General features: G+C 35.1%; 1 non-coding gene across 1 annotated transcript; it reads left to right on the top strand.

Annotated features, from left to right (window-relative positions):
• Positions 1 to 7,150: 7,150 nt before the first annotated feature.
• Positions 7,151 to 7,256, top strand: LOC124886824. The gene has a single exon (XR_007044231.1). It is a non-coding gene; the product is annotated as a small nucleolar RNA R71 (small nucleolar RNA).
• Positions 7,257 to 27,862: the final 20,606 nt, after the last annotated feature.

Below are 27,862 nucleotides of genomic sequence, written 5' to 3'. Positions count from 1 at the left end.
TTATATCCCCAAAAGTCATCATATAACAGCTTAAACATTCACCAACTTAAGTTCTCCTAACACTAAACATGGATATCTCAAAACCTTTGAGGGAACATACCACTTCTGTCATAGTCTACCAGCATCATGCCTACAAACTTATATTTCTAAACCATGAGAATCAAGATTATATCAAAAGGATCAACATCATCAATCAAAACTGCTTTAGTTGGCTATTTAGAACACCATATAAACCACTAGCCACACACAACATGTAATAACCTTAGAAAATACAACAACCTTATATTGCCTTGGCATACTTCTACTTCATACATACAATATCATACTTTATTATGAACCACAAAAAACATAACCTCTTGCATGCACTGTTTAAGCGTATTAGATCGCTTGCATAAAACTAGTATCATTAACCAAGAAATAATCACATCCACCTTAATGATATCACTGCTATGCCTCAAAATCTACTATATACCTTCTCACAAATAGTACTAGTCTACAACTACCAAAGAAAAGAATATCAAAGGGGGTAGAGTCACATAATAGACATGGTTGAACTTAATCATATATTATCACCCCATACAATCTTATCTACTTATACGTCGTGCTCATATCACACTTACTTTCCCAAGTGTACATTTAGACAACCTTCAAATTCCACAAATAATCTTGTGTCTATAATTATAACTTACTGGCTAATCTAGCCATTTTCATACTTCGAGAAAAAAACAACTCACCTTAGCTAATAAATCCTTCTCTACCTTCTACTAAACTAACACACAAGGACGTATCACTTTAATACCAACTCAATATCATGCCAAAAGATTCGGCTATACATACATTTACTAAATTTCCCTTACCACTTTTCTTGCCATTACTCCTCGAAACCCACAATTTCATCCAACATAAGAACCAACAAAATAGACAATAAGTTGCTAGTAAATCAAAATAAGCCTCACATGGCTTCACTAGACTTTGAGTTTTCAACAACACAATGATAACAACATTACAAAAGAAAAAAACTTGACACACAATATCAATGATCTAAGGATACATATCTTACTATGTATAAAAAAAATCTGAGTCAAACACATCCCTCACAGACTACCAATAGGTCATGACACCGATACTTAACTTACACTACTACTCAAATGGAAATATAGTTTAAATATTCTGCTACACATTATCCCCCTTAGGCATGACGTCAATAATATAAATTCTAAAAAGGACTAATGGACTCTAACAAGTCTTTGCAAAATTTTAAAATCCTATATGGCTCAATCAGAAAAACCATGTCATATAGACTCTAAACTTCTGTACTAGAATCACCCCAATAATGCGACAAGTCTAAGAACATTAGAGTAAGGAAAAAATTGGGATGACTATTTGTTTCGTATGGGTGACACCATAACACGAATTAGAGTATGAAAGAGGAACATTCTGACTCTATTGGTCGAACTAGAACATGAAGAAAGAGAGATATTCCTAAATGCCTTGTAGCCTCCTGCATATAAATATAGTGCACTACACACCCATAAACAAGACTCTACCCGATGCGATTTCACAGATACCCCGAGGCCATGAACTGTGCTTTGATACCAAGTTTTTTACAACCCAAACTAGGGCCTGGCCATGACGGAAATCCCAAACCATAAAGGCTTGAAATGCCCTTCTCTATATGGTGATCATGAACAATATTTATATAATAAAAGAAGATGCATAAAAATAATCTTCTATGGAAACATGATCAACTCTTAATTCAACATAAGTATGAAAACTGTAAATCAACTACATCTAAATAACATCTCACTCAGTCTGTAAAATCTCTACTACATAAAAATATGACAACTGTCTGAAACTGGGACAAGGTCCCCCGTAGACCAAAACTAAAATAAGTGATATAATTAGAAAAAATAGGCCTTCTAGAATAGAGAAGGCTCAGCACTACACAATTTAATCAGCTGTTTGAATTATCTACTACTTATCTAGACCTCTAGATTGAGTCTTAGAACCTAAGAAGTAAGGGGGAGGGGGTCAATACAGATGTACTGGTACACAGAGCATATCCAAAATAATCATTTATTATTCAACATATATGAAAGCAATTTAAAATACTTCAGAAGTATATCATATAGTAAGAATTCACATAGGCATTTTAAAGTCTTTGTAAAAATCATCTCAACTTTGGGAAATCTATGTTACTTTTGCCCTAGGTGGTATACCCTATAACTCTAAAAAATTTCATGGGCTATATGGAAACTGCCATTAACTCGGCAGCCAAGCCCCTAACCCAAGTATGCTGTAAGGTTCGGTGTCTCTGAATCTATAATATCACACGACCGTCGCCAACGTATAATAATAATCTACCTGTATCAACAAATACGGTTCAAGATAATTATTGCTTGAACTCGTTCCTTTTTTGGGTAACCACTAACCTTCTTTAAGCACCTTGTTAAAACTCTATCAAATATGCAATCTCTAAAAACGTGCTCTGAAAACATGCTCTGAAAACATACTCTGAAAACATTCTCTAAAAACATACTCTAAAAACATACTCTGAAAACATACTCTATTATGGCATAAATACATATGGTATCGTCATACCATTGACTTACAAGTCACATCTCTAAGCCATTATTAGTCTATCATAAATCTCGATATTCAAAACACAAGTTTTGGGACCAGCATTTTAATAATTCAATTCAATGAATCTTTTTTTTCAAACCTCATGTATACAAATGCAATTATTTCTTGTTCCCACGAGAACGTATTGATACTACAAAACACCCTCTCAACCATTCCAAATCATGTTCAAATGCTAGGATATTTGAAAAACATCTTTCAAATCACAAAGCTATAATCTTTAATTCAATACAAGAGAGAGAGTTCATAAAGGGATTTTTGTGCTTGTAAAGTAGGTTTAGGGTTGGGGTAGGATATTATTTGGAAACAACATGGATACGCCCCTCATTGAACATTCACATCATACTTTTTCAATTCTTTTTTTTGGTTAAGGGCCGCTCTTCTTTAATTTTTTTATTTTCCTACGCCTAAAAATAGCTTTCTTTATGAACCAATTTTCTTTTATTTCTTTTTCTTGTAACTTACGTGCACTTCATTACTTTGATGTACTCATTCATTTTCTATTTATTTATTTTCTCGGTTCAAGCTCTTGAGGCATTTCACTAATAACTTTGTGGCCTTACACTTTCTTCCTTCAACCTTTACCATCCCCAACTTAAGCTGTTAGGCTCAAGTTACATTTTCAAGTTCAGGGAGGGTTTGGGACACAAAAGAGATAAAAACAAAAGGTCACAGGTTGTAATGAGTTTGTCAAAAAAAGGTCCAAAGGCTTAAAATAGGTACTAAGGATAATTATGCATGGGTAGGCTTTTTAAGCTAGAGTGGGCTTCAAAAATCACAACATGGCCTATGATGATTTTACCAACCAAGAACAATCAATATTTAGCCTTGAAAGATTAATGGGGCAAGTTCTAGATGGTACAAGTCCATATGAGATGATGATAATTAACCTCACACACATGGCATGCAAATATTTTCAGTGGGTTAAATTGTTCTACCAGATCGAGACAAAAATAGAGTATTCACTATTTTTCCAGTCAACTTTCAGAGTCATAGAAAGAGGGAAAATTTTTTGTCACATCTATGAATTTGAATTTTGCAAAAAAATTTTATGGAGGGGGTTGTTTACTTTTTTATTTACACCATACGTACTTTGTTAATCATGGAAACTACCTAAGCAATCATCTCACATTGCAAATCATAGTACGGGCAACCCACCATATGGTTACTCAGACTTCACCAATGGATAATAATGATATCCACGATTATAAATGCTATAAGTTCTCAAACTTCCCTTGCATTCTATGGCCTTTGTGCCATAGGTTCTCAGACTTTCCCTGCACCCATGGTTAGAAACTCAATCGCAGTGGAACTAAAATAAGATGACCAACCTAGAACAAACTAGCTAATCTATGCAAATGTGGTCACCATCAAAGTTCCCAATTATTATAAACCCAAAATAAAAACAAAGGTAAGAATTATCCAAAAGAGCAGAAAAGTATGCAGAAATATAAATAATACAGGCCTGAATTAAATAAATAAGACTAAGGAGACACCCCCTACTGCAAAGATAATAGTGGCCCTACTGCATAAATAATCAATTTTAAACGAGATAAGGGTGCTTCCTGAAACCGCATCAAGGGCTACTATCACAGTTGGACTCTGAATCACCACCCTCTTTCTTAAGATAAGACCACTCGACCAGGACCTCATCATCACTGTCCACCTAAGAAGAAGAAGGTCTATCTCGGGGCCTTTGAACCTTTCATAGGTCCTTCATACCCTTTCACATCCTGATAAAGAACTTATCCCTCTTCTTTTCCCTTGCAACTATTTTTTCATATGTGATCCGAAGGTCTCGGTGTGACTTCGCCAAAGAGGAGTAGGCCTTTTCAAGCTCATCAATGGTATCTTCTTGCTTCTTTTGGTCCATTTTATATTTCTCATAATCGATATATGAAATATAAAAATGATGTCCGGTGGAGGGTCCTCCGAGTCCTTGGGGAAAAATAGACACAAGCTCTTTGATGGATACAATATTTACCCTAATCTTCTCAAGAGGTCCCGTGGTGGTTGGCCTATAAGACTTAGGTTATCTGCATGCCGGTTTTTCCATATTGATCTTTATTTTCTTAATTTTTCTGGGTGCACCCTCACCTCTAATCCTCAAGGGGTGCATGGAAGCATTAGGGCACACCTATATATCATTAGCATACTCTTCCACCCCCATTCTTTTACAAAGCTCCGCAATCAAGGAGGGAAAGAATAGATATGTACCACCTTGGTCCTTTAAATAATCTATATCATTAACCACGAGTTGACCGACATCTAAAGAGATTTCGGCTAGAATAAATGCTACCATCTTAGCACATAATTCGAGTACTTTTGTCATGTGGGTCCAAGGAGAAAATCCATTACAAATGATGTACAACCATATCCGGGTCTCGAAAGTGAAATGGTTCATAGAAATATTACTTTTATTTTTGGCCTATAAGACTTTCTTTCTGAGGCATAGTCATTGTGCTAACCAACTCTCCAACTACACCCCTTTGATTTGAAGTCACGCATGTCTGTATACTTCAGACCATAAACATCATTGATTTGTTTAGCCCCAACTTTCACTGGCTTTCCCTAAATCTTCATAGTCATATTGAGTGGGTCTGAAAAAGAGACTTCGGTGATGTTTGCATAAAATTCACGAACCCATTAGTCATTTCCAATGCATGGATTCGGGTTGAAGCACCGCCACCCTATGGCTTTAAGATTGTTATGTAGTGCTGGTAGTTTCTCCAACACATTTTACAAGCAAACTCCTTTTTCAGGCAGTAGCTTTGTCCTTGGAAGATCCCTATAGTAAAGATTATGGCACTTGGGTGCCATTAATCGAATGTGATCATACTTATCCATGATTTTGTCCTTAAAGGACTAAGAACACATTATATATTTCGATGACATTTTAAGCATGCAAATTGTGCTATATTGGTCACTGGAGTTCATTGGATAAGGTGCATAGTGTTGCTAGACTAAAATTAGAAATGCAAGATTTTTGGCTTGGCAGGAAGCTGTCTTAAGTTACCACGATAGCGGTGTATGACTGCGGTCGCACTACCTGAGGCTAGTTCTGTGCCAGCTCTACATGTATAGATTTCTTCGAAATTTAGGCTACTAGTATGTTCTATAATATGAAAGCATATGAAGATCATTGGAACAATGCTAAAAAGTGTGTAAATGCCCTTTAGAAATCAAATATAACTATTGAAAGTTCATTAGAGAATTTTATCAAACACTTGATGTGCATATCTCATTTGTCTACCTATTTTATACATTATTGTGTACTAATGATTTCCCTCACTTATGTGCACATCTTAATCAAATAGCCAACATCATACCAATACCAAGTATGAAAACATGGAAAGCATAAAAATTAAAACTTTACTCCTATTTTCACAAGTAAAGGCATAGATTAATGTAACCTACCAGAGCTGTGATGCAATGGAATGCAAGGATGCTGTTTGAGAGCTTACAAACTTGGCCAGAAATTAGCCCAAATTAGAGATTACAATATTGAAAGGGAGTGTGAAGGAAATAATGGAAACTAGGATTTAAATGGCAGAAGTGGCTATGACTGTAGTCAAGGGATAGCAATCGCGGACACCTACATGACAGCAATCGCACTTAGGGACCACGGTCATTGTAACCGAGAGCAATTCTGCTCCCCTGTTCTCCCCTGTTTAATATTTTACTTAATTTTTTAAAAATATTTCTCCCCTGTTCATCTTACCCAATGCACTCCATAGTGCCACAAATGCATTTTTAATTCGTATACACAAGATAACATCTACCCTACAAAAACATAAAAAAAAGATATGAGCCACTCTTGTGGCATTTGTGGGTTGCCTCCCACCTAGCACCTTAGTTATCGCTGGGCATGACGTCTTTATTCTTTTATTTTCAAGGTGGGTCCTCAAACTCCTCTTTATTAATCTTCTAATTTTCAACATCCACCACAGATACTACTTGCAACTCCGCGGTTTGCTTCTTTGACTTGTAGATTTAGAAAGATACCTCATCCTCTTGCACTCTAAATTTCATCTCTTGAAACTTTAGATCAACAATGGATCTCTTGGAGGATAAGAAATGATGACCATGAATTATAGGTACCTCTTGGTCTATTTCACAATCCAATACTACAAAATCCACCGAGAGAATGAACTTGTCCACTTTTACAAGGATGTCAAACAATATTCCCACTGGCTTTTATATAGACCGGTCTGCCATCATGAGTTTCATTGAGGTTGGACTTAGGCTATTATCATTTCGGCCATGTTCTCCTCCTTTCCTTATTCTAATTTTCTTTGTACATTAACCACCACGGAGGTAGTAGAAGGGGTTTCGGAAGCTTTAGTATCTCGGGTATGCCACACCCAATTTTTTTTATACTTCTCCTATCAATCAAAATGTTGCAAGAAGATGCAATCTCACTATATAGCCGCCATCCGCACTATCCACCACTATTTTGATCAATGGATCCATAGCCCTATAGAAAATCTCGAGAAGCATCTTTTCCAGGATGTCATGATTCGGCCATTGGGCTAACTTTTCATTAAACCTCTCATAAGCTTCAAATAATGGTTCTCAATTTATTTGTTAGAAGTTAACAATCTCATCCTGCTTTTGAAGAATTTTTTACGTTAGGAAATATCTATCAAGAAACACCATGGTAACCTCTTCGCATGATGTGATTGAGTTGGGTAGAAGTGAGCGAATCCATAAAACTGCCTTACCCGTTAGTGAGAATGGGAAAAGTTAAAGCCAGATGGATTCTTGTGTAATATGACCTATGTTAAATAGCACACAAACTTCCACAAAGTTCTTCAAATGGACATTCGGGTCCTCATATGCTTGACCCCTAGATAACCCTTTCATTTACAACATGTGAAGCATAATATTAGTCATATGAAGCACTCCATTCCAGTTGGTTGGTGGAATGTGAATTGTACTTGTTTTTCCCTCCTTATTTAATTGGCCTTCATCATCAGGAGGGGAATTGAGGGGCCGATATTGCTTGTTTCATCGCTCATTGCTCTGCTTACACTTTGATCGACTACAAAAGATTCAAAAATAACAAATAATATAATTACACTACTCTGGGTATTCCCAAGTAAGAATGATACCACACAAGAGAAATTTATATTTCACTCCCCAGCAATGGAACCATTTTGATAATGCTCAACTCACTACCATAATTGAGGGGTGATGTGGTCATTGTCAAGTAACCCAATTTGAATTGGGGTTAAATCTCAAGGAGTGAATTATAGACTTCAAGCACTATGGGTGCTCAAATTACTACGAGATTACTCAGAATTCTAACAAAAATGACATGTTAAATAAAATGGGTGGATTTGTTTGGGAACTTTTTGCACGATCTTTAGCAAATTCTCATAAGATAACACTTTTGTTTTAAGCAACAATGTTGGGGGAAATCTTGGGATTATGTCTATCTAAAGGTAAAAGTATGAGGGTTAATAATGATTTAACATGAAATTTAATTGTTAACTAAAGGATAGGCTAGGTCGAAGGTCATTTTGGTCAATCTTTTGATAAAACTACCATGATTTCATTTGTTGGCTCTTTCGAACACCTAACGAATGTGAAATTTGTAATCACTCAAAACCTCAATCAAGCATCCCTAATTCTAAGATGATGCTTTTGACATGATTTGTACTCCTAATACCCTTATTTCTAATAATTATGCAAACACAACAATACCCGCACACAAATTACATTCTAGTTTAACACAATCCTAAAACTAAATTACTTCGCTACTCATGCAGAAAGTTAAGAGAAATATACCATAAGGATTATCCAAAGCATTCATTATTCACAAAAATCCTAAGAAATTTAGTCTCCAAAGTTAATTACACACTTGCCCAATTAGGGTTTAAAGTCTATAATTTAAAGATATCTTATGAGGGAAGCAATACCCAAAGAAGAAAGGGTTTTTTCTTATTTATGGTTTGGGATTCGCCTAAGTTCTTTTACAGATCTTCCCATGGGCACATACCCGCGTGGCCACGATCGTACATATCTTTCCATGACCGTAGTTATGTTCCATGACCGCATTTTGCTGACTATCTTGACTAACCATGGTCGTGGTAACTATGGCTAATGTAGTTCAGGTCTTCAACTGCACTCTTGTTCGCTTCCTTTTTATCATTTTTAGCTCTAATCCACATCTTTTGACCACCTCAACTCTATGTCGGAAAAGAGTGGATATTAGTGCATTTACATACGAATATGTATCATCTATTCATTCAAAACAAGGTAATATACATGAATGTTGAGTGAAAATGAGTGGTAAAATCACCACTCATCTCTGAACTCTTGAAGCATACCACTAGGTCTCTAGTGCTCAACATTGACCTGTTGAAAATTTTTGCACTTAGCCACAAATTCTGTAATATACCTCTTTATAACAGTCAACAAATAGACTTCTTGAAAATCATGGTACATCTTAGTGGCTCCTAGGTGAATAGAATATCGCAAACCATGTGGTTTTACTAACATTCGCTATCTTAAACCATTCATATTCTAGACACATAACCTGCCCTGAAAACAAAGCACACCATCTCCCCCTTGGGAGAAAAGCTACACCTTCAGATCTTGAACTATTTTTTTCAACTAAAATACAATAGGATCCCTATCTTGATTTTACTTTACCTCAGAAACCAAGGAAGATTGTGAACTATCCTATAGCCAAATACTACCTTTCGCTGAATCGACCAATCAAACACTTAATCTAGCCAGCTAATGAACTTCATGAGCTAACTCCTTCTTATAATCCTCAACATGGGCAACTGACACCGCCGAAGCATACATGCAAGTGTATGTGGTCTACCAAGTAATAAACTGGCCTTTAAGAAAGTCGAATATCAATCCCACATAGACATGTTCTATCAACTATTTGATTTTAGTTTACAATTTAGATCAATCTAGTGCAAGCGTAACCAAATAAGAGTTTTGAATATTTATAAACTAATTGTAAAGTAAATAGTGCGTAAAGTAAAAGACTTGAGACAATCAATCAAGTAAATTCCAGGGTTAACACTCTTTGAACAATCATACTATGTTATTGAACTTCATTCAATAAATTTTTTATCTTGGTTGTTGATTTGTAGGGTTATCACATGATCATGTTCTCCCAACCTCTAATCGTTTTACCTAACTTTGATATTACAACTACATCATTAAGTGAGGATGTAATAATCCAATTAAGTGCTTAAATCTGTCATCCTACGTGTGAATCAAGTAAGTCTTTTAGGTACATCCCTGTCCTAGATGCTAATTCGAATTACTTATTTCATAAAATAATACGAACCCTACTTTGTTCATTCTCACATTCTATCTTCCTATTCCCTCTTATAAGATCACAAGTTTGATAATATATATATTCTAAGGGTGATCAATCCTTAAAATAATTAAAACACAGAGAAACAAGAAACCAAATATGATAATTTAATTAAATGAAATCAATTCAAAACAATAGCATTCATATTCTTGGCTTTAACCCCAAAAAGGATTGTTTAACCGCTCATGGACATGATCATCATCCAAATAATTGAATTAATGATCCAAACCATAAATAAACTGAATTTTAAAGAGTATGAACCCGAAAATATGTGTAGCAGTAGCTCCTCTAGGCCTCCAAGATGTCACAAAGTGTTTAAAATGTACACACAAAGTCCTATTTATATTACTTGAAGTTTGGTCGTGTTTGAAGTGTGGAGTGCATCGCGACCCTAACTCAAGCTGACTACACATCGCAACGCATTGGATGTTAAAGTAAAGCAAGTATTGCATCGTGGCTCCAACGTGATACCTTACTGGAATTGGCATTTTCACGTCCAATCTTTGCCTTGTGCCTTTCCCTTTCATCCCAGGTTTTGTGCTGTGTTTCCAATGTATTTCCAACCATTAACTCATAAATATATCACCATAATTAGCTCACAAAACATCCTACATTATAATACACCAATGATTAGAGAAAAAAAAAACCCTATCAAGAACGACGAACTCAAAGCACGAGCTAAAAGAAGGCTTGCTTATGTTGAACTTTAGCTTATTGTTTCCTCGATTGAACTCTAAGTAATACATTCAAGTATGAACTTGTTTAGAATTCATGTTGAACATTGTAATCACACACTTGAGCACTCAAATGCTTATTTCTATCATAATTAACACATAAATAACACAAATTATCCACAAAACAAAGCTAAATATGATATAATAGTAACACTAGAGTGCATACCCAAAATCACCATCCCACACTTAAAGCCTTGTTCATCATTGAATAACTCTTCACTATAAACATCATAAGCTGAGGAGACTCTACACTTCTACTACAATAAATACACTCAAGATTGTACTACAATGACTATGAAGAATGCAAGTTTCTACACTAAGCATGTTAATACTACTCCAAAACATCCTAACCTTACGAATTGAATCACCTAGTTGGCAAACTCACGTGGATTGCTCAATATAAGAAATCATACAAATCACCCACATTCATCAAACATGTGCCCTCAATACAAGAGAGTTGTCCATAGTCACAAACATAAAAGTATTTTATAACATAATGGGTACAAAAATAAAATGTCTCACTCTCTCAAAAATTAAGTAGTTGCACATAATGAACCATAATCTTGACCTTAGTGTAGTGCTCCACTAATATCAGAATGATGAATGTTAAGATCAAATAGGTCTTTTTGGGTGTAATTTAGGCTATGGGATGGGTAGGACTTAGTTTGGAATAGTGACAATCTTCCCTAAGTTCTTTAATAGACTACATTATTCAGTTAAAACCCATCTCCATTATTCAGTTAAAACCCATCTCCAACAACTAAATTTCACCATTTTGTCTACCCCATTCTTTTGTTTTCACACCATCTTATTAAGCTCATTTACATACACTGTGGTTGAGTATTCTATGCACAACTCATTCAATTTGAATAAATTTTTATTCTTTTCATTACTCAACTCCCCACCATAACACATAACATTTCTTCTGAACACCAATAACTATCAATTTGGGGATTCAATTTCAACTTTTTCTTCTACAATTGCACACTTCTTAACTCACCTATTTTACACTAAAGTTCTTAAGAGCTTTTGATCAAATTAAAGTTTATCAAAGAAGGGATTAAGCTACAGATGAGGCTGCTAAAGAAATAGCTAAAGGCTTAATAAGGCTTACTAGATTACGCTCTAAGGTAGATCAAAAGAGGGTATAAAATAAGTCTACCAAAGTAATGCCTATATCATATCCTAAACCCACACTCTTCATTTTAAGTTTCATACACACCAGGAAAAGTCAAAAAATCACATGCAACCAGGACTATAAAAATATATTATACGAACATGGCACATTCTTAACTCATGTACGTTTATTATAGACTCTCAACCAAATAATTGCATAAATTAAAATTTTAAGCCAACAAGTACAAGATACATAATCAAGAGCCTAGAAGACTAAAAAGTAGTAATTAACACAACCAACATGCTTTACAACCAAACCACTTGCATCAGGCAGTCACCACTAGGCTACACTCCTCAGTGAGTGCTACTGCCTCTACATCTTGCAACTTAACCTTGTTAGCATCCATATCCCTCAAGTACTTAGCATGCTTAGTAATTCGCTGCAAAACATATAAAGGGTGTAAGTTAATACATAGCTCTCTGAACGTGTCAAAGAACTTCTTAAAACATGCATCCTTTGTGGCCTTTATATGCTTTTGTAGGAAAGGTAACTGTGGGATCTTTTTCACTTCATAAAATTTTTCTTTTGAGTACTCAGACTTTCTTGACTTGCCAACAACTTTGTCAGTAATATGTTAGGGAGTCAAATCTGCATCTACCTCAGTTTTCCTAGGTGGTTCTTCGTTAAGCATTTTACCACTCCTCAAAGTTATTGCATTAACTTGTTTTGGGTTTTTAGTATCTCCTGGAAAACCACCTTACAGACTAGTATTTAGTGTTTGTGATAACTGCCCCAACTGGAACTCTAAGCTTATCGTGGACACTTTCTAGTTCTTTACATCTACAACCAATTGTGTTTGATTAGCTAGAATTTATTTCATCATCTTTTCCAAGTTACTAGTTGACTAATTTCCTTATGCATATGGTTGCTGAATTTGTTGCTATTGGCATTCCAAAGTTAATTAAGTGGCTGAATCTACCACTTCATGTTGTAGGTGTTCCTATAATTTTGCCTTTGAGCATTTCTGACATACATCACAAACTCAGGATTGGCAGTACACATAGCTGCTGAATGACCACTGTTGCTATAAATCTAACACCAACCACTGGTCTAATGAACTGCATTAACTGCTACTGTAGGCTGTGTAGCTCTTACCTTTAAGCTTCAGAACTGAGTGTTTATCAAATTTTGTAATGCAACAACCTGAGCTGATAAAGTGGTATTTGGTCCACCTTCAACACACCTGTGACTTTCTTTGTTTCACTCCTAGAATCACCATGCCATTATAAATTTGCTTGTGCTATGAAGTTTAATAAGATTTACAACTAATCATAAGTCAACTCCAATGTTTGACCACCTGCAACTGAATCTAGAAAAAATTTTGTGTTATAGTTAAGTGCTTCTACAAAACTATAAGCAAGTATCTGATTAGACTATTGATGATATGGACAGTACCAAAGAAGTGCTTTGAACTAATTCTAAGAATGATAGAGGTTCTCTTCTAGCCTTTGTTTGAAGCTCACTATCTCACTATGAAGTTTCACAGTCTTTCCAGATGGAAAGAATCTGTTAAGGAACTTTCGGGCTAAGACATCCCATGATGTGATTGAATTCACTGGCTAAGATTTCAACCACCTTTTAGCTTCCCTAATAATTGAATAGGGGAAGAGTATCAGCCTCACTTAATTAGAATTCACATCTATCAAAATGAATGTGTCAGTGTGCTCAATAAAGTTTTGCTAGTGGACCTGTGCATCTTGATGTGCAAGCTTTGTAAACAGTCCACTTTTAATCAATAGTTGTACCATATTGTTCAATAGCTCTAACCTTCCTCAAGTAGCTGGTTTCCAAAAAGGTGAGGTCAGATTTGTCAAAAGTGGGATTGTGACTTGTATGACTGTCCTACGGGCTACTTGTTCATCATCCATTAGAGTAGGATTATCTTGATCTTCTTCAATTTGTGGAATCTAGGGGAGAAGGATAGCTTCTCTCCTGCATTGATTGAAAAGTTGCTCAGGTTCGGGGTTGGGTTCAACCTTGAGCCCTTGCTAGTTTACTACGTTGAAAACCTGTTTCAAGCTAACACAAAACCAAGACCAAGCATAAAACACCAAAGTAATTGAAAAGAAAAGCTAAAAATAAAATAGTTGCCAAATTACAAGACCCCGACAATGGTGCTAAAAACTTGATAGCGCCCAAGCGCACACGCAAGTGTACGTGGTCTACCAAGTAATAAAGTGGCCTTCAAGAAAGCCGAATATTGATCTCATAGGTACTTGTTCTAACAACTATTTAATTTCAGTTCACAATTTAGATCAATCTAGTGCAAGCGTAAGCAAACAAGAGTTTTGAATAATTATAAACTAATTGTAAAGTAAACAGTGCGTAAAGTAAAAGACTTGAGAAATCTAATTGAGTAAATCCTAGGGTTAAGGAACTTCGAACAATCATACTACATTATTGAACATTATTCATTAACTTGCTTATCTTGGTTTTTGATTCATAGGGTTTATCGCATGATCATGGTCTCTAGACCTCTAATTATTTTACCTAACTTAGACATTACAATTACATCATTGAGCGGTGATGTAATAATCCAACTAAGTGCTTAAAGCTATCATCCTATGTATAAATCAAGTAAGGCTTATAGGTATATCCCTATCCTAGATGCTAATTTGAATTCCTTATATCATAATTGAACACAAACCCTACTTTGTTCATCCCACGTTCTATCTTTCTACTCCCTCTCCTGAAATCATAAGGTTGACAATATATGTAATCTAAGGGTTATCAATCCTTAAAATAATTAAAACAAAGATATAAAAGAAACCAAATATTACAAGCTAACTAGATGAAATCAATTCAAAACAATAGTCTTTATGTTCTTGGCTTTAACCCCGAAAAGGGAGTGTTTAGCCACTCATGGACATAATCATCATCCAAATTATTTAATTAATGATCCAAACCATAAATAAACTGAATTTTAAGAAGTATGAACCCTAAAATACATGTAGCATAAGTTCCTCAAGGCGTCCAAGAAGTCACAAAGTGTTTACAATGTACACACAAAGTTCTATTTATAGTAATTGAAGTTTGGCCGTGTTTGAAGCATGTAGTGCATCGCGACCCTCACTCAAGTTAACTACATATCACGGTTCATTGTATTTTAAAGTAAAGAAAGTATCATGTTGCATATCCAATGCGATACCTCACTGGAATTCGCATGTTGATGTCCAATCTTTGCCTTGTGCCTTTCCCTTTCATCCCAACTTTTGTGGTGTGTTTCCAATTGGTTTCCATCCTTTAAATCATCAATATATCACCATAATAATCTTTTAAAACATCCTACATCATAATACACCAATCATTAGAGATCAAAACAACACAATATCAAGAACGACAAACTCAAAACACGAGCTAAGACAAGGCTTTCTTGTGTTAAACTTTAGCTTATTATTTTGCCTCTCGGCTAGATTCAATTGATCATTCCACCTTATAAACAAGGTTTTACACATATAGCCACACCATTAAACCATTTGGAACTAAATTTGAAACACTGAATCCCTCAATATAGATTAGACAGGCACCTAGCTCAAGCTAGTAACACTAGTTTCCTCGATTGAACTCTAAGTAACCCATTTAAGTACGAACTTGTTTGGAATTCACGTTGATTATTGTAATCGCACACTTGACCACTTAGATGATTATTTTTATCATAATCAACACATAAATCACACAAATTATCCACAAATCAAGGGAAAATATGCTAGAATAGTAACACTAGAGTCCATAAATATACCCAACATCAGCAACACATCTCATAGATAGTGTACTAAGGTCATCGTCAATAACATTGGCTTTACCCGGGTTAAAAAACACACTCATATCATAGTCTTTCAACAATTCAATATACCTTCTATAATGGATATTCAGATCTTACTATGTGAACAGATAATGTAAACTCTTGTGATTTGTGAACACATCGAAGTGGAACCCATAAAGGTAATGCTTCCAAATCTATAAGGCAAAGACAACTACTGCCAACTCAAGATCATGAGTCGATTATTCCTCTCATAGATTTTGAGTTTTATAGAGGCATAGGCTATGACCTTACCTTATTGCATTAATACACAACCAACACCAACTCTGCAAGTATTTGAATAAACTATGAATCCATCTAAACCCTATAGTTAAGTCAATACTGGAGCGGAAGTGATTTGATTCTTCCACTCCTGAAAACTCTTCTCACAAGAATCAGACCACAAAAACACAGCATTCTTCTAGGTCAGTTTCTTCATGGGAGAGGCAATAGAAGAAAATCCCACAGCAAACCAAATGTAGTAATCGATTAAATCTAATAAACTCCTGATATCTAAAGGAGAGATAGTTTTGCGCCAATTTCTCACTACTTCAGTCTTTTGGGGATTAACTCGAATAACATCACTAGAAATAATAGGGCCAAAAAAATATACTAAACTTAAATAGAATTCAAAATTACTGAACTTAGCGATTAACTGGTGGTCTTTAAGGGTCTCCAAAATAATTCTCATATAGTCTTCATGATCACCCTTACTACAGGAGTAGAAAATGACGTCATCTATGAATACTATGATGACATGTCCAAGTACTACTTGAATACCCTGTTTATTAAGTCCATAGAAGCTACATGGGAATTTGTTAGTCTAAAAGACATAACTATAAATTTGAAGTGACCAAATCCAGTTCTGAAGGCTATCTTCAGAATGTCACATTCTCTAACTCTAAATACCCCATCGTACGACATAAATACTAAAAGAAGTAAAGATTTTATAAAATATCTCATAGCATCTTTCCCATAAGTGTGACATGTTTCACACCCATGCATAAGACTGTACTTAATGCTGATTTTAGAATCCCTAGGACACTTTAAACCTGGATCTGATACTAATATTGTCACGACTCGAGACTACTCCCTGGTCATAACACATTTATTAAGGACTCAAGTGATGCCAAGCTAACCCATGATCTATCTTGTAGTGTAAAGACTAAGAGAAAATAGAAAAAATATTATGCATAAATCATTCATGATAACATGCAAATATCAAATCAACATCAAATGTGCTGAAAATCACCACTGAATACATACTAACTGTCTGATTGTTTGAAAGCCTCTAAACAAGAAGAGTTGTTGGGACAATCTAACAACAAACTCTGACTACTGAAATAGTATGAAATGTAAGTACTGGAGAGTAAAACTAATAATATGTCTATCCCTTGACTGATGAGGACTTACCAAAGCTGTAATGATTAACTAGTGATCTTTAAGGGTTGACAAAATAATTCTCAAATGTTCTGCATGATCACCCTCTCTATGGGAGTAGACAAGGATGTCATCTATGAAGACTATAACGACATGTTCAAGTACTACTTGAACACCATGTTCATTAAGTCAGTAGAAGCTGCAGGGCCATTTGTTAGTCCAAAAGACATACATATAAATTCAACGTGACCTTACCCAGTTCTAAAGGTTGTCTTTAAAATGTCACATTCTCTAACTCTGAGTTGGTTATAGCTGGATCTGAGGTCTATCTTAGAAAAATAATTTGCACTCTTAAGCCAGTGAAAAAAGTCATCAATCCTAGGAAGAGGATACTTATTCCTGATTGTGGCTTTGATCAACTGAAGGTAGTTGATGCATATTTTGAGAGAGCCATTTTTCTTGTGCATGAAGAGAACTGGAGCGCCTCATGGAGAGACACTAGGACAAATAAAACCCTTATCTAAGATGTTTTTCAACTTTTTTTCAATTCCTTAATCTTTGTTGGATCCATTCTACAAGTTAGAATTGAAATAGTGGGTATCTAGAAAGAGATCTATTCCAAAACCAATTTCCCTCTCGGGAGAAACTTTGGGAAGATCTTCAGGAAATAAATCTTAAAAATCATTTACTATTGGGACTGACTCAAGACTTAGGGTATTATAAATTAAGTCATTAACTTGGACAAGATGGTAAATATAACCCTTAGAAATCATTTTTCATACCTTAAGGTAGGAGACAAATTGACCTACAAGCGCTGAGGTACTACCCCTCCATTCAAGAACTAGATCACCTAGAAATCAAAACTAAAGGATTTTATTTCTATAATGAACTGAGGCATAATAGGAATAAAGCAAATTCATGCCGAGAATCACATCTAAATTAGACATCACAAATAATACAAAATCTACTGAGGAAACCTTTTGGGACATTATAACGAGATAGTTTCTATATACCCGTCTAACAATAATAGAACTAGCCACTATAGTAAACACTGAGAAGGGTTCTGCTAATACATTAGGACTGACACCAAAATCTACAGCTATATAAGGAGTCATGAAGAAAAATGAAGCTCCAGTGTCTAATAACACGTAAACATGTAGGTGAAAGACTTATAATGAACCAGTAACCACATTAGTAGAACTTTCCTAACTTTGTTGTGTTTAGATAGCATAGAGTCAATTTTGACATTGCCCACTGGCGCCATTGAAGGTGGCACCTTACTGAGTCGGGCGACCTGTTGGAGCTGTTGAGAAGGTAGACTAACCCTACTGAAAAAACTCTTTACCCTTATGGATAACTACTGGGCAGTCCCTGATCCTGTAGCCTAGCTTGCCACATTAAATAAAGTATCACTGTTTGCCCTGCACTATCCCTAATAGTTCTTACCATACCTCCTATGAACTTGATTTTTGCAACCACTATTCATACTACCTTGGGACTTAGAGCCTGGTTCTTTATCTCAATTATCGTACTTAAACTTAGGTGCTAACGCAATAGATGAAAAAGGGATGGAGCTAATAAAATTTGGTAGAAATGTGAGTGATTCTGACCATCTGACCTTTTTTTAGAGGAGTTAAAACTACCAAATCTGGACCTCCTATTCTTCATCTCTTTTTACTTGATCCTAGAGAGATCTATATCATTAGTAAACATAGCTATCATGCACTCTTTGATTACCTCTTCAAAAACTCCCGACACAACCTTACTCATTCGTGACCTGTAATCAGCCACCATAGTAAGAGCATACCTTTCTATCTGAGTGGACTATAGCGAGTACTACTTCACACTAATGTTACCCTACTTCAGATTGGTAAACTATTAAACCTTGGCATCCCTCAACTTGAGTGGAAAAATCCTATCAAGAAAAATAGTAGAAAATTCATCCAACTCTACAGGCCCTACATCGGCACCACTGTCCTCCTTCCACTTCTTAACCCAAGTATGAGCTACCCCTTGCAACTGGTAAGCAGTTAAGTCAGCATTTTTACAGAAAGTGAAATCCATGATATCTATCACCTTCTGTACAAAGTCTAAAAACTCTTATGGATCCTCTTCAGACTTGGTTCCAGAGAACATTGGAAGATTCATCTGAGTAATGTCTTAGATTATTATTGTTTTCATATTAACTTCAAGGTTGGCTGGAGCAATAGCCTACTGAGTAGTTTGAGAAGCGATGGATTAGTCTAATATAGTGAAAGCAACACTAAATTTAATATGACATACCTACTCATTTTGAGGGTCTTTTGGAACAGGTAGTGTAGGCTAGTCACCATTAGTCCTTTTGGAAGCCATTCTGGTGGGGTATTTTATATAAATGGTAGAGATTTAATTAGAAGGAGAAGTTTTAACAGATTGCATACCCCATCATATGACATAAATATTGAAAGAAGTAAAACTTTTCTAAAATATCTTGTAGCCTCTCGCCCATAAGTGTGATGCACTTCACATCCATGCACAGGACTGTACTTAATGTTGATTTTTGACACCTTAGGACACTTTAAACCTTTATCTGATACCAAATTCATTACGACCCGAGACTACTCCCTGGTCGTAACACAATGCTTAAAGCCACAAGTAACTCCAAGCTAACCCATAATTTGTCAGGTACTATAAAGACTAAAAGAAAATAGCAAACTACTATACAGAAATTATTCATTATAACATGTGAACATCAATTCAACATCAAATGTCCTGAAAGTCACCACTAAAAACATACTAATTGTCTGACTGTCTTAAAGCCTCAAAATATGATGAGTTGTTGGGATAATTTCCCAACAAACTCTAACTACTAAAATAACATAAAATGTAAGTACTGGAAAGTAAAACTAATGATATGTCTATCCTTCAACTAATAAGGACTCACTAATGCTGCTGATGAGTGGTACAAGAATGGACTACATGCAATCTAACAGCTGAGCATCCAAACCTATATTGTGAAATCAATACAGCACAAAAGAGAGTATGCGGTCAACACTTTGAATGCACTAATATGTCAGATGGGACTAACTAAAATACGTATAAGCATGGAGTATGAATGCATGAATATGTAAAACAAATGCAAGACCATGTAAATTATTTGGTTAAATAATTTGTAAACTAAATAACTAATAAAATTAGTACTGGGTCATGCAAATTTAAGCTAATGTGGTCTTAATACTGACTGAAACTATGGGAGCTAAAATTTAACCAATATGCCCCAATATGAGCTAATGAGGGTCCAACCTGTAACCCTAGTTGAAAGGGTGTCAGTTCCTTGCCATGGGTACCAACACTATTTATGTAGATCTAATAATTTGATTTCCTAAAGGAATAGGGTGCCACCGTCAACTGGTAGGTGCCCCTAAGAGAATGCGAACCCTCTACTAGCAGGAAGACTTCTTATACGTATGCTGGCTGTATTCTTTTAAAACTCAGGTTCTGTTACTAAAGGTCTCGCCCTCGAATGGCCTGAAAACCTTAATCCCTAAATTCTCTTGGTGCTAAGTTCTACTACTAACTGAACTGACATGGAAGTATAAACTAAAATATGCACTAATAACCAATTTGCTTTTGAAAATAATAGCGTATTTATAATCTGAATATAATTATATAAACATGGTCTAAATGAGTTGTAACTTGAAAGTCTAAAACATGCATGATTTTCCTAAGTATCAGGTGTTCATTAACACACTAACACAATCTAATGCAGAATTGAACAAACCATGTTAGCAGAAAATTTTATTTCATATCCAATATTCCAATAATAAAGCTTGGAGTAGACATTTGCATTTCAAGCATATAGAAAATACCACTTTCATGAGGGAATACTCTTTCATGTTTTAAAATCAAAACCATTGAGGGAAAATTTATAAGATTCATTGTATACATGAAATTTTACCAATTTGGCAAAAAGGGTTTATACTTGTAAAATTAGAAATTATTGGGACTCAATGGTCGAACGGGACCCATAGATAAATATACTACATACCTTAAATAGAAGCTTTAGGAAAATCCTTGAAATTGATCTTTTTCTTGAGAATTTCCTATTTGCCTGAAGAAGAAGAGAAAACTGCCTCTCTTGATTCGCCTTGGTTGAATTGAGGATTATGTTATGAATTGGGGCTTTTGGCCTTTTATACCACTCCTTGGGAAGCCAAAACGAAATGGTTTTGGATTTTAAGAGATTGGGAAAATACATAAAAGTTCCTAGAAATATATACAGGACAACACGCATCAGTCATTACAACTGGTTACGACTCATGGGGATCCTAGAATTCTTGGTACATTCTGGTCTTACTATGACTACTTCCTATCAACTTGCTATGTCTGTGTATGAGTCGTGTGATGGACTCGTAACCACTGGAAGGGATTTTTGGTAGAACACTATTGTGTCTATGGGTCCCACCCAATGAATCGTAATGTTTGATTATGAATCATGGAGTGGAGTCATGATCATTGGGCTGAAACTTGGGGCCTTCACTGGAATGACTAAATCTCACTTGTTACGACTCATCACAAGTGGTTATGACTCATTCACTAAGTCGTAGCCATGGCAGTGGACTAGGTCCTTAGGGCAAACTTTCCAAAACTTTTTTCCATGACATAAGATTGATTCGAGACATGAAACATTGGAAATCTAACTTAGTGGTCTATCTTTTGAGAGTTTTAGAACATAAAAACTTGGGGTATTACAATTCTAGGTCTCAAAGATGAAAATAAATACCCCAAACACGTCATAGGGTCCGTATATATCCATAACAAGTAAGAAGATATTTCTATCGCGATCCTAGGGGTCAGTGTCACACTAGGGTGATCATCGTAAGCCTCATCACGATCGACATGCACTAGCACCAGCAAAGTAAAAACTTGTTTTTGAACCTCTGAACTCATTCAAACTCTAATTTTTGTAAATGAACAATGTAAACCCACTGAATTCAACATTATAGACACATTGGTGAAGTCAAATTTTCTATTGGAGTTTGTTTAGAACAAATGTATTCCCACACCCATACTTACAATTTTCCCACTTTTCAACCAATAGGTCAAAATAAGTTTGGGTGAATTGGGACCCAAACCAAAGGTCTACATAGCCTAAACTTGATATTCTAGATTTGCTGGAGCTATCAAAATATACATCTAAGATTGTTTTACAAAATTTTTTGTCCGGTGGTCATTTAGAACCAGCAAAGACTTCAAAAGATAAAATTGGTTCAACAATTAAATGAACTGTCCGATAACTAAACTGTTAGTCCCAACAAGTCATAAATAACTGGGGGATGCTATGGATAATTCCTAATGAAAAAACTAAGAGAAAAAATAAAAATGACCAAAAGGGTCATTACATACTCTTTTAGCCACGACTTAAGTTCATACACCTATCATCTCAAGGTATAGATCTCTATGGTATAGGACTGAGGATGACGCTAGATTGATAATATAACTTTTGGGTAACCCGATGATAAATTTTAGTATTAATGTTATACATATATATGTGTTGATGATGATTAAGATGATAATAGATTATATACCCGGCAAGGCCGGAGAATATTGTTATGATAATGATAATGGTTATGATGATGATGATGATTATGGTATTGTGGATTCTATTGCATTTATCCTTGCATGTGCATTTCCTATCACTAGTATTTGTTGTTGCGCCCAAGCACACACAAAGTGTACGTAGTCTAACCAAGTGATAAACGGCCTTAATAAAGCAGAATATCGATCACTTAGAGACTTGTGTTGATAGCCTATCCAATTCTAGTTCAACTATTAAGATAAAGTAACCAAGAGAGTTTTAGAGTGGTAAACTAAATGTAAAGTAACTAATGCAGAAAAGTAATAACTTCGAACAATTTATGGATAGAGATTTAGGGTTAAGTCTTATGAACAATCATACTACGCAATTGAACTTCATTAGTTAGACTACTTATCTTGGTGGATGATTCATAGGGTTTATCATATGATCAAGGTCTCCCAACCTATGATCTTCTACCTAACTTTGACATTACAACTACATCGTTGAGTAGAGATGTAATAATATAATTAGATGCATGAAGCCATCATCCTAAATGTGAACTAAGAAAGGCTTCTAGGTATATCCCTATCATAGATGCTAATTCAAATTCCTTATTTCATAAAAGAAACTTTACTCTATTTATCCCCAGGTTCTATCTTCATGTTCCCCCTCCCGAGTTCACAAGGTCGACAATATATGTATTCTAAGGTTAGTTAATCCTTAAAGTTGTTAAGATAAAGATGAAAAAGAAAACAAATATGATAATCAATCTAAACAAATTTAATTCAATGTTAAAGTAAACATGTTATTGGCCTTAACCCTAGAGAGGGGGCTTTTTGCCGCTAATGGACATAACCGTAATCGTAATAATGGAAAACATGTTAAACTCCATAAACAAACTAAATAAAAGCAAGACGAAACCTATTATAAGTGTGTAGCATACCCTATCCAAGTTCCAAAGACGTCCAAGGTTTTTAGCATCAAGTACAACTATCCAATTTAAAGGAGAGTAATTTATATCATCGGTGGAACAAGGGTCTTGTTGCGGGTGTCATTTTACCAGAATAGGGGTTGTGTCGTAGTCATATCATAAGGGAACACATTTTTGGGTCCATTTGAAGATTTTGGAGCATTTAACACGCCAATTGTCCATTTTTAAGGCCCTATACATGCTAGTAACATCCTGGGTGTCCATTTTACGTTAAATCTGGCTCGTGTGCTCGTTGATCAATTCCAAGCCTTTCTGTGTTGTTTCCACTTGATGTATAGCTTTTAAATAATTCATATATCATCATAATAAAATCACCAAGAATAATTTAGATTCACATACCACAAATTATAGCTCGAAACAATACAACATCAAAGACAACGAACTAGAACCATAAGCTAAGAATGCTAGTTTTTGTCTTTTTTATCTTTAACTTAGTTTTGAGTATTGTCTTGTTTCAATTGACCATTAAACATACACTCATAAATACAAAATGATAACATTAGTATCCCAATACACCCACTATAATCCATCGAAAACAACTAGAACAACACCTAGCTCAAGCTAGTCAAACTAGTTTTCTCGTCTAGACTCTAAATGATCCTTTTTAACCCCAACTTTTTTGAAAACACCTTTAAACATTGTAATTACATACTTGATACATTTATGCTTATTTATATAATTATTAACACATAAATCACTCAAGAATTACTCCAAATAGGGCTAAATGAGCTAGGAAATAAATACTAAAGTGCATAAATATGCCCAACATCACCACCCCACACTTAAAGCCTTGTTTGTCCTTGAATAACTCTTTAATCTAAGCATCATAAGCTTAGGAGGCTACACACTTATACTACATGTAAGACACTAAATATAGTACTATAATTACTACACAAAATTCAAGTTACTATTCTAAGCATGTTACAACACAATTGACAATTCAAGAATACTACTCCCAAACATCCTAGCCTCAAGAATTTACTCACCTTGTTGGCAAACTCATGTATATTGTTCAGTAACAAACATCATACAACTCATATCACTATCATCAAACATATGCCTCACCATAAGAGAGAGCCAAAATCACTCACATATATACAATTTATAACAGAATGGGTACAAGAACCAACTTTCACCCACTCTCATAAGGAATTCACATGTTACACATAATGAACCATAAGTTTTCCCTTAGTATTCCACTAATATTTGAATGTTGAAGCTTAGGATAAAATAGGCCTTTAAAGGTTGTACTGTAGGCTAAGAGATGGGTAGGAACTATTCTGGCCTATAAAAGTGACTATCTTCTCTAAGAGCTTTAATACATAACACAAGTCAGTCAGCTCATCTCTAATAACCACTTTGCACCCCTTTTTTCTATACTATTCTTTCATCTTCCCCAATCTCGTTAAGCTCACTTACATAAACTATGGTAAGAGTATTCTATGCATAACTTATTCAATTTGAAATTTTTTTATTCTTTTCATTACTCAACTCCCAACCACAACACAACAATTTTTTTGAACACCAATAGCTATTACTTTTGGCTTTAATTTCATCTTTTTCTTCTTGAATTTCCAAATCTTTAACTTAATTAGATTTCAATTATAGCACTTAGGATCTTTGGATCAAATTATGATCAATAAAATATGAGGATTAGGCTACATATGAGGCTGACAAAAAAAAAAGCAAAAGGCTCAATAGGGTTTAACTAGGATTATGATCAAGGGTAAGTAAAAGAAGGTATGAAACAAAGCTATCAAGGAAATTCCTATATCATCTCCTAAACCGACACTCTTTATTTTACTTTCCACACAAACCAGGTAAGTTCTAGACAGCACATGAAAGAAGGAATATACAATAACTCACACACACATGGCACATGCTCAACTCACGTAGGATCATCCTAGATACTCAACCAAGCAATAGCATGAATTCAACATTAAGCCACAAAGTACAAGAGTCATAAACATGAGCCTAAGAGTATCAACAATAGCAATTCACACAATCAACATATTTGTTACCATCAAAACACTTGCACCATGCAATGGAATATAACACCAACAAGAATAATCTACTTATTCCTAAAAAAAAATTAAATTTACCCTACAAATGGGAATTTCACCATACCATACTTAAAAATCTACCTTATCCCCAAAGAATACTTTAAAAGTAGAGATAGAAATACTACATAAGTCCTATAGGCCTAGCTAGTAGCATTTTTAAACATCAAGAGGGTCCTCGCACTTAGTCTTCGCCATACTCCTTCACTCATATTTTCAGTACTCAAAGTTCCTATCAACCTGTGACTTAACAAAAACAAAAACTATGTGAATTAAAAAAACTAAAAATAAAATATACCTACTTAACTTGGGTTGGCTCCCAAGCAGGGCCTGGTTTAGTATCACGGCATGACCCAACTTAACTTAACCAAGTTCCTTCATCCTTTTCCTCATACTTGAAGGCCATCTTCATATTCTTTTCTGACCTTATGATTGTGAACTCTCAAGGTCAACAACTTTGTTAGCTTTAGATTTTTTAGGCTCATCAATGATTAATGCCAGCTCTAAATTCTGCAACTTAACTTTCTTTGAAAACACATCCCTCAAGAACTTAGCATACTTGGGCATTCCCTGCAAAGCATCTAAAAGAGTTAAATTAATGTGTAGCTCTTTGAACGTGTCAATGAACTTCCTGAAGCATGCATCCTCCTTTGACTTTATATGCTTCTACAAGAAAGGTAGTTATGGGATCTTATTTACTTCTTCAGCAACTTTTTCTTTTGAGTAATCAGACTTTTTTAACTTCTCAACAACTTGGCTATTGACCTGTTTAGTCACAACATTAGCATCTGCCTCCTTAATTTCCTTTGGAGGTTCTTCATTAAGCTCTTTACCACTTCTCAAAGTAATTGTCATTACTTATTTTGGGTTACATGTATCTCCTATCAAACCACCATAAGGCCTGGTATTTAGAGTATGTGATAACTGCCCCAACTGCAACTCTAGGTTTCTCATGGATGCTTTATGGTTCATTATATCTGCAACCAACTATGTTTGATTAGCAACAATTTGTTTCATCATCACTTTAAAGTTGTTGGTTGACTGATTTCCTTGTACACTAGTTGTTTAACTCTACCTCGTAGGGATGTATGTTTGTCATTACATTCTATCTATGTTGCATATATACACATAAGATGCCTAATCAAAGAATCAGCAATCAGAAGTATCATATTCACATGCTCTCACCTCAAAAAAGTCCTTTTCACAGTAATCTATTTAATTCAAGGACTATTATTAAAATCTCTCACTCTCACAATAAATCTCAAACAATCATAATCAAAGTAGCTTGCTTTTACCATTCTACTAAGTACTATAGTTGGTTGGCAAGGAGCACCACAGGACTTACTCAGACTTATAATAAAGACTTTGGTATAGTTTAGGAATTATATAGGAATAGTGACTTAGTGCTCCTTGACATCATTACCACTTCTTTAGCCTAAATTTTCACCACACATTTCCTTCTTGGTATCCCAGCAGGCACACTATTTTTTTTTATTTGCACACACTTCTAGCACTTCTAATTAAACTCAATCTTAGAAAACCCTTTGCACTATCCACCCTTAACTTAGGCTATTACCTTGGATTGAGGTGCAAAATATCCAATAACTAACACTTTTAATTCCACTTACTCTTATTAAATTCTACTAGCTACCCTCAACTTAGACTATTGCCTTGAGTTGAGGTGCACAATATACTATAAGGTAATAGAGCCAACATAAAGGTCTAACACTATAGGTTCTCTTCAAACCATTCTTAACTTGGTAAATCTCTATATTGTATCCACCCTCAACTTAAGAAATTTGCCTGAGTTGAAGTTTTTAATGGATAAGGAGGGACATAGGCCAAAATAGTGATTTTGGAATAAAAAAAGAAGGGTTAAAGGATTTGAATAAAAAGGCTACCAAAACAAAATAGGATCTAGGTTATATACAACTAATTACATCTTTGGTTAGGTTTTTGAGGCTAAATGAACTCATTTTTCAGATACAAGAGAATCAACAATTATGGGAGTAAAAGATTTAATTTTTGAGCAAGTCGAGAAGGAAGAATAGTTGATGCCTTGTCTAATAAGTCGTTAGCCTTATGATAAGATATCAAAGTTGTTATCAGGCTTAGATAGAGAATGGCCTTCAGCTGGAATGTGTGATGACATCTGTGATAGGCCATCAAAAGTGTG

This window comes from Capsicum annuum, chromosome 8 (genome assembly GCF_002878395.1).
Source record: "Capsicum annuum cultivar UCD-10X-F1 chromosome 8, UCD10Xv1.1, whole genome shotgun sequence".
Classification (NCBI taxonomy): Eukaryota; Viridiplantae; Streptophyta; class Magnoliopsida; order Solanales; family Solanaceae; genus Capsicum; species Capsicum annuum.
Note: the sequence above shows the minus strand (reverse complement) of the source record. Positions and strands in the feature narration are given on the sequence as shown.